The sequence below is a fragment of the Chinchilla lanigera genome, unplaced genomic scaffold (genome assembly GCF_000276665.1).
Source record: "Chinchilla lanigera isolate Chin_1 unplaced genomic scaffold, ChiLan1.0 scaffold00057, whole genome shotgun sequence".
NCBI classification, from domain to species: Eukaryota; Metazoa; Chordata; class Mammalia; order Rodentia; family Chinchillidae; genus Chinchilla; species Chinchilla lanigera.
The window spans coordinates 4,316,809-4,324,924 of NW_004955458.1; the positions used below are offsets into that span (position 1 = coordinate 4,316,809).

Below are 8,116 nucleotides of genomic sequence, written 5' to 3' on the forward strand. Positions count from 1 at the left end.
GTGTGAGGCCCTGGGTTCCAACCCTGCAGCAAAAAAAAAAAAAAAAAAAAAAAAAAAAAAAAAAAAAAAAAAAAAAAAAAAAGAAAGTAGGTAGGCAGAAGGGTTGAAATCTCAGCCTCCTGAGAGTGTAAATAAGTGCGCTGAGGTGGTTGAGCCTTTCCTGTCCTCCCAGCTGGAGAGCGGACTCCACACGGCCGCAGCTTTCTGTCTCTTATCTTTTTTTTCCTTCATTTTTTCGCCCCTCCCCACCAACTTTGAGAGCTGCGCAGGACACAGCAGCATTCTACTTATTTTCCTACTTCTGTCTTCAGTTTACTGCATTGTTTTTTACTATGTCTAGATGCTATTAAGCTTGTCCATCAAATTTTAAAATTTCAACGAACACTTTTATTTCTAGAAGTTCTATTCGGTTCATTTCCAAATGTGCACGATCCAGTTTATGGTATTTTGTCTTTACTAATATTCTCATTCCTGTGTTTTCCAATTATAGTTAACATATTTATTTTATCTCTTTTTTTCAAGATGTAGAAGGAGTTAGAAGGCAGAATCTTAAGAGAACACACTCCAAGAAATAGAATGCAAGACCTCAAAATGGAGAGCGGTGCGTTATAGTCTGGAGCTGGGTATATTTATGTGTTTTCGGCAGTGGAATTTATGAATCTTTAGATAATGAATATATTTTTTTTTTTTTTGGACAGCGCATTTTACTTCGGCAGAAAGGCACAATCCTGGCGTTGCAGGGCTCGGGACAAAGGAGGGTTGGGCCTTTTATCTCTAAGGCAGGAGAAGCAGCTGACCGTTTCTCCATTGGCTGAAAGTTCACAGTCCATCCTGATTGGCCAGTTTAAGCGGTGGGAGGGGAGGATCTGAAGGGTCGCGGAGCGGAAGGAGCAGCGCGAGAGGAGAGCGTGTGGGGAACAGAAAGTCCCTGGCTATTGATAACTTTTTTTTTTTTTTGGTATTGGGAATTGAACTCAGAACCTTGCACTTGCCAGGCAGGCGCTTGTGCCGCTGAGCTATATCCCCGGCCCATATATCTTTGTCTTAATTAATTAAGAAGAAAAGAAAAAATGTTTTTAAGTGGAAAAAAAAAGATTATCTTTGGTCTGCAGCTATATTCTCAGAATTTAGATGTTTTCTGATAATGACTAGTTTTATAGCAAGTATGGCCCATTTTACAGGAGAAAGATAAGGGTCCAGTCTATTGTGTGTTTTTTTAAAAAGAGATTCATGATTTGAGATGCTTTGCCTAAAAACATTCTTTGAAACCTGGGACTCTTTTTCTTTTAAGGTCTGATTTCTGTGCTTTACCTTACTGACTAAGCTAATTTGTAGATTCATAGTATTTTAAAGAGATTTTAGATGTGAAAACCTGGAAGAAATAAGCATTAACAAGCACATGCAGTGCAGATATGGGTAACCTTAGGTAACTTTGATTGTTTCCTGAAGTCTGCGTTCTTCCTAAAAGCAGTTTATAAAGTCGCACAGGTGGTGGCGCACACCTGTAATCCCAGCACTGGGAGGCTGAGGATCACCATGAGTTTGAAGCCAGCCTGAGCTACATAGTGAGTTCAAGGCCAGCTTGAATTATGTAGGGAGGCCCTGTCTCAAAAAAACTTACAATTTATGAATTCTTCTGAAAATGTGAGCTAACCTAAGCCTTTCCACCTTCAATCTGTGGGTGCCAGTATTGTTCCTCAGTGATGGGAAGGCTCACTGATGGCGAATTTTTCTCGTGTTTATCTCTGCATTTCTAATTAATATACTGTATTCCTTTTTTAGCATTTTAATGTTTTTGTTTCTGAGGACTAAACCCAGGGCTCCTGCTTGCTAGACAAGTGTTCTACCACTGAGCTAAATCTCCAGCCCCAATATAATGTATTTCTTGATTCATTAATTTTAGATGTTCTTGCTGGGCATGGTGGCGCATGCCTGTAATCCCGGCACTCGGGAGGCTGAAGCAGGAGGATCACCGTGAGTTTGAGGCCAGCCTGGGCTACAAAGTGAGTTCAAGGCCAGCCTGAACTACATAGCAAAACCCTGTCTCAAAAAGACAAAAAAAAAAACCCATTTAGATGTTCTTCACTGATTTCCTATTATAGCAAATGAGAGGGTAACATTTTTATACCACTTTACTGCCAATTTTCTTTGTCCTAATAGCTTTAATATAGTTTGATAAAAATTTCCATTAAATTAATAATGTTTGGATTATAAAGTATGTGAGTATTATTGCTTTTTAAAGGTCTCCCTTTGTAGTGCAGGCTGGCCCTGAACTTGCGGTGATCCTCTTGCCTCAGCCTCTCAAGTGCTGGGATTTCAGGCATGGGCCACTATGCCTAGCTTCAGATCTTTTTATTCATCTTCATTTTATTTATTTATTTTTGAGACAGAATCTTGTTATGTAATTCATGCTGGCCTGGATTCTCTATGTAGCCCAGGCTGGCCTCAAACTTGTGGTGATCCTCCTGCTTCAGCCTCCCAAGTGCTAGAATTACAGGTGTGCACCAACATACTGTACTGACCGTCATTTTCTTTTTTTTTTGACCGTCATTTTCTTTCAGTGTTTTTTTGAGATCGGTCACAACTGTAACAGTAGGACTTGTTTGGATCATTAAATAGGTCATAAAATTATTTATTTCATTCAAACCTCCTCCTGCCTGCCTAGGGAAACTCCCTCTTTGCTTGGCCCTTTTGCTGGATGAGTTGTTCATTCTCTAATTCTTCTGCTCAGTGATTTTCTTAAAAATTCTCATCTCTTTCCTGCAGTCCGATCCTGTTTCCTGGAGCATATGGCTTCTTAGTTTTCTCCCTTGTTTGGACAGATCTCATTCTTACTACTTCCTAAGTCTTTACAAGTTTGAAAAGGTCTCTATTCTCATAATAGATTGATTGAGTATGGAGTTCTAGAGTTGGAAATAATTTTCTTTTGCAATTTTGAAGATCCTTTTAATCTCATAAGATCCCTAAGTACTATAATGTCACTCTGATCATGACTCTTTGTGTTTGAGGTTTTTTTTCCCCCCGTCCTTTGGAAGCTTTAGAATCTTCATTCCTTGTGTCCTAAAACTGCCCAGAATGGAGCGGAGGTAGCTTTTTCATTCTGTTACAGGACTGGGTTCTCAGCACAAATCTCAGCATAGATCAGAAAACTGCTTTGGTGAGGGTGAGTGGGTGAGAAAAGGTTTACTGTGGTGTTCAAGTGGTAGGACTGGCTTCCGGGAGTAACAGGATGTAAGCAAAGTCTATTTTTTTTTTGGGGGGGGGTCCAATTTTTTGAGTTCTTTGTATGTTCTAAATATTGATCCTCTGCCCAAACTATGGCCGGAAAAATTGTTTTATCCATTCTATAGGTGTTTTTCATCCTCTTGATTGTTTCCTTTGCTATGCAGAAGCCTTTCAATTTGGTATGGTCACATTTGTTGATTCATGTGTCAACTGTTCACAAAGAACAGATTCGTCATGTACTGGAAACATGTACTAATTTTTTTTTTTTTTGAGACAGGGTCTCACTATGCAGATCTTCCTGCCTCAGCCTCCCAAGTGCTGGGATTACAGGCAAGCATGAGCACACCTGCTCTTCCTGCTTTTTTACAGGGTCTTACTGTGTGGTCCAGGCTGTCCTTGAATTTGTGGTCCTCCTACCTCAGCCTCTTGAGTGCTGAATCTGATTTTCTATGTTCCTGTTTTAGAGGATTTTGTTTGGAATTTTCTGTGGCCAAATACTATTTTAAAGAATTTGTGCAAGTAAATCATTAAAAGGAGATCTGTTTATCTTGGCAAGTGGCCTAAGTAAAGCTTAGAACATGGAGAGGGCACCAACATTACGAAGTAGTGTCGTACTTGGGAAGGAGGTAAGTCAATAAATGTGTTAATTTTTCATCTCCAGGCTCCTGTGCCTAATTGCCTTTCAATAAATACTTACAGAATGAGACGTGCAAGAATATAATACTAGGTGAACTGTAAAGGCTGTTTTCAGAGGAAGGTGTTCTTTTATTTGGGTGAGGGAGGTGTTCTTGATAAGTTAAAACTGTAGGAAAAGAATCAGAATTTCACTGACCAGAGCTCAACAGAGTGATCTAGCTCTGTGTGCAGGTCTGTGAAACTTTGACCTTTCTATGAATGAATTACAACCCATCAAAAATTCTAAGCCACTAACTTCTTATCTACAAGGAAGTTGTGTCTAAGATACACGATTAAATGAAAAATATGCAGTAGCATATATAGTATGAAACCTCTGTAAAAACAAACATCTATACACGGATGCGTGCATGTATGCACATATATGTGAGAGAAATCGTCCCAACTAGTGATCAGATAGGATTGGACCTATACTTTGGTATCGGATTTTTGTCATTTTTTAATTTCCTAAAACTTGCATTATGCATAAGATGGGATATATTTATACTGAACACATTTCTGGCAGGCAGAACACCAGACTGGTAATCAGCTTGGTGGGGCTTTTGTTCTTGGAGAGTAGAGCAAAGACACCTGGGTAGATGATGAGGCGGGGTTGGGAAGGGCGCTACACAAAGCCCCCACGTCTTTTCACCTGTGAAATTTATTTTGCTAAGAGTAGCAAGCAAGCAAGCGGCTCCTGACATTGTTATATTTTTACTTCCAGGTGAGGGAAGCCAAACTCTGGAAGGCTTCTCCTTTCTTTACGTTTGATGAGTTCTCCTCTGGCCAAAGCACGCAGCGTCAGGGAGGATGGCTGCTACAGCACTTACAACGTTGTAAGGGAAGCACTGAGTGACCTAGCTGTCTTTTGAACTAGGCTGTACCATTTCAAAGACTTCTATGTTCTCTGAGACCTCCACATCCTTAGGAACGTTTTTAGTGAATGAGAACACGTGTAAGGAATACCAGTGGTTCAGTTATCTCCCTATGTCTATTTTTTTTTTTTAAACCAGGAATCGAACTCTGGGCCTTGCACTTGCCAGGCAGGTGCTTGTGCTTCTGAGCTATATCCCAGACCTCCCTATATCTGTGTTAAGTAAGGGTTCAGAGGTAGAGTATGTTTTTAAGTAACCAAGTCCAAATCTTTTTTTTTTTTTTTTGAGACAGTCTCGCTATAGTTCAGGTTAGTCTTGAACTCACTATGTAGCCCAGTCTGCTCTTCAATTTGTGGCGATCCCCCTGCCTCAGCCTCCTGAGTGTTGAGATTACAGGCTTGCACCAACATGCCCAGCCCCAAGTCTAAATCTTGTCCCTTGGTACACGTTATCCCTCCCCTCTGAGTGACCTGCCCAGTGACCTGTCCCCTCCTTGGGGTTCTCATGGCCCTGCGTATACTGCCGAGTTGCTTTCTGTGTTGTATCCTTGGCCTTCTCTCACTTGAGAGTACAACTTTCTGGAGAGCAGTTTGTCTTCCAGGCTCTGAGCAGAGCTAATTAAACACAGTAAATATTTGTGGAACAAATGGATATATGTAATTCTCTAACACCAATATGTCAGATTGGTAAAAGCAAACATATACATGGGAAAATACACTAAATTCCTACCTTTGAGTTTCAAGATAAGTTGTTTATTTTAAACTGTTATCAAGGAGGGATTAGGACAAGTACAGAGAGATGGACATATACATCTTAAGTAGAGAACTCAGTGAGATGTTTGAAGAGTTTTTAAAATATGAGATAATTTTTCTTTTGTTTTTGGTACTGGGAATTGAACTCAGGACCTTGTGCTTGCTAGGCAGGCCCTTTTACCCCTAAGTATGTCCCCGGCCCTGAGATAATGTTAAAGATACAATTTTTTAAAAAAATTGTTTTTAACCAGGGTCTTACTATGTAGTTCATGCTGGCCTTGAATTTGCTTATGTAGCCCAGGCTGGCCTCGAACTCATAGTGATCCTCTTGCCTCAGCCTCCTGAGTACTGGGATTACAGGTGTGCGCCAGCATGCCTGGCCTAAAGAGACAAATCTTAATTAAAAAAAACCCAAATGTAAAATGACATATGATGTCAAATATGAGTGACTGTAGTAGTTAGCTTTCTTGTTGCTCTGATCAAATATTTGACACACACACCTTAAAGGATGAGAGATTTATTCTGATTCATGATCTCAGAAGCTTTAGTCCAGGTTTCAGTCCAGATGTTTGGCTCCGAGGCAGAAGCACCGTGGTGGACCCGCGTGAAGAGAGAGCTGGGAGAAAACCAGAGAGGAAGGAGCCAGGAACCAGACAGTCCCAGCGGCCATACCCACCTGACCTGCTTTCTGCAACTGGCCCCCGACTCCTGATAGACCCCTTAGCTGGGGCTTTGTCAATGGGGTTAATGGTTTTACTATTCAGTGTAATTATTGATACATTGTGTCAATTTGTGTCAATCATTGTGTCATTGAGTCTAGGAGCTTAACTGAGTAGCTGAGCAGTTCTACATCCTAGGGTGTAGAGGACATGCCCTTCTAGGATGCTGTTCATTGTGTCAACTTGAGAAGTTTAGAAGGTTAAGTAAGTGACTCAGCAGGGGGCCAGGGTCCTCACTTTGTAAACATCCCAGCCTGTGCCAGAGGAGGGCGTAGAGATGGCGTGGGTGCTACACCCACCCACCTGAGGGCGGGTAACCTGCTTACAATATAAAGGAGGAAAAGAGGCTTGTTCTTCCCCTTTTTGCTCTTGTTGCTTCTGCTGTCTTCTGCTGCCTTGAACTATTGCTCCTCTGCTATGCCACCCTGCCATGGAGCCAGCCAATTATGGACTGAAACCTCCATAAACTGTGAGATAAACAAACCTTTCCTTAATTTTGGGCGTCTGGTATTTTGTCTCAGCAAGGAGAGAAAGGTGACCAAGACAATCAGCTCTCCTGAAGTCTCTTAACCAAGTTAAACTGACAATCAAGATTAATCATCACTTGTTGATCTTGGTGGCCTATATGTGTAATTCCAGCCCCATGGGAAGCTGAGGCAGGAAGATCACAAGTTTGTGCTCAGTCTGGGCAATTTAGTAGTTTAAAGAGGCCTCTCTCAAATAATAAATAAAAATGATCTGGGCATGTAGGTTGGTATGAAGGCCTCAGGTGTAATCCACAGCCCCCTCCCCCCCAAAAAAGAACTGTTACAGTGACCAAGTAGTTTATTATTAAAATCAAGACATTTTAAAAAATGCGAGGTGGTGCTGAAATAAAGTTATGCTATTTTTGAAAGACTTATTAACGGAGAAGTTAGTTTTTAATTATCAAAATACATGTACTAATTCTAATCCATTGTGAAAAGTAAAATCCTTTCTAAAAACAACATACTATGAGGCGTGGTGGCGCACACCTGTAATCCCAATACTTGGGAGGCTGAGGCAGGAGGATTGCCATGAGTTCGAGGCCAGCCTGGGCTGCAGAGTGAGTTTAAGGCCAGCCTGAACTACATAGCAAGGTTCTGTCTCAAAAAGACAAAAATAAATTTAAAAAACCATATCTGTAAATACTGAAGCATGAAATCTTTATATTGATTATTTAAATATTAAAATAGCTGTTGAGAGTTTGGATCTGAAATAGCCCCATGACCCATGTGCTAAATAAAGGTTGAGTCCCCAGCTTGGTGCTCTCAGGAGGTGGCAGAACCTAGTGGACCTAGGAGAACTAGCGGGAGACCTTCTAGTCACTGTCCATGGACCTTTGGCAGGGTTGTAGGACCTTGGTGTCTTTTTCTGCCCTTGTCACTGCCAGGCACAAGGGTCGGCAGTTTTGCTCTGTCATGCTCTCTGGCTCTTTTACCATGATATGGCACCACAGGTCCAAAGCAGTGACGCCAGCCGATTGTGGATGGAAGCCTCTGCACCTGTCAACCCAAACAAGGCTTTTATGTTTATAAACTGATGATCTGAGGTAGCTCCTATGGTGCGAGAAAGTTCACATTTGTGGTGTTATTTCCTTTCCTTTCATGGTACTATTAGGCATATCCTTCTGTACTGACTTACTGGAAATTTTTCTGATATATTTTTAATATATCAGAAAAATATATTTAATTTCTGATATATTTTAAATTTTATTCCATACAGTGCATGCTTATCCATTAAAAGTAGAGGTTTCAAAAAAAGTTTCTTCCTATAATTCCATGTAACTATATGGACATAAATCCATATAATATAAAATGCAATTATAGAATTAAATTAAATTAATTAATTAATT

At 40.7% G+C, this 8,116-nt stretch overlaps 1 protein-coding gene and 1 pseudogene across 1 annotated transcript in view; one reads left to right on the forward strand and one right to left on the reverse strand.

Annotated features, from left to right (window-relative positions):
* The window catches only part of LOC106149938, a 4,606-nt pseudogene extending 3,776 nt beyond the window's left edge, over window positions 1–830 (reverse strand).
* Window positions 1–8,116, forward strand: part of LOC102014749 (17-beta-hydroxysteroid dehydrogenase type 6-like) — a gene marked incomplete at its 5' end in the record, with an annotated part of 54,998 nt that overhangs the window by 6,806 nt on the left and 40,076 nt on the right.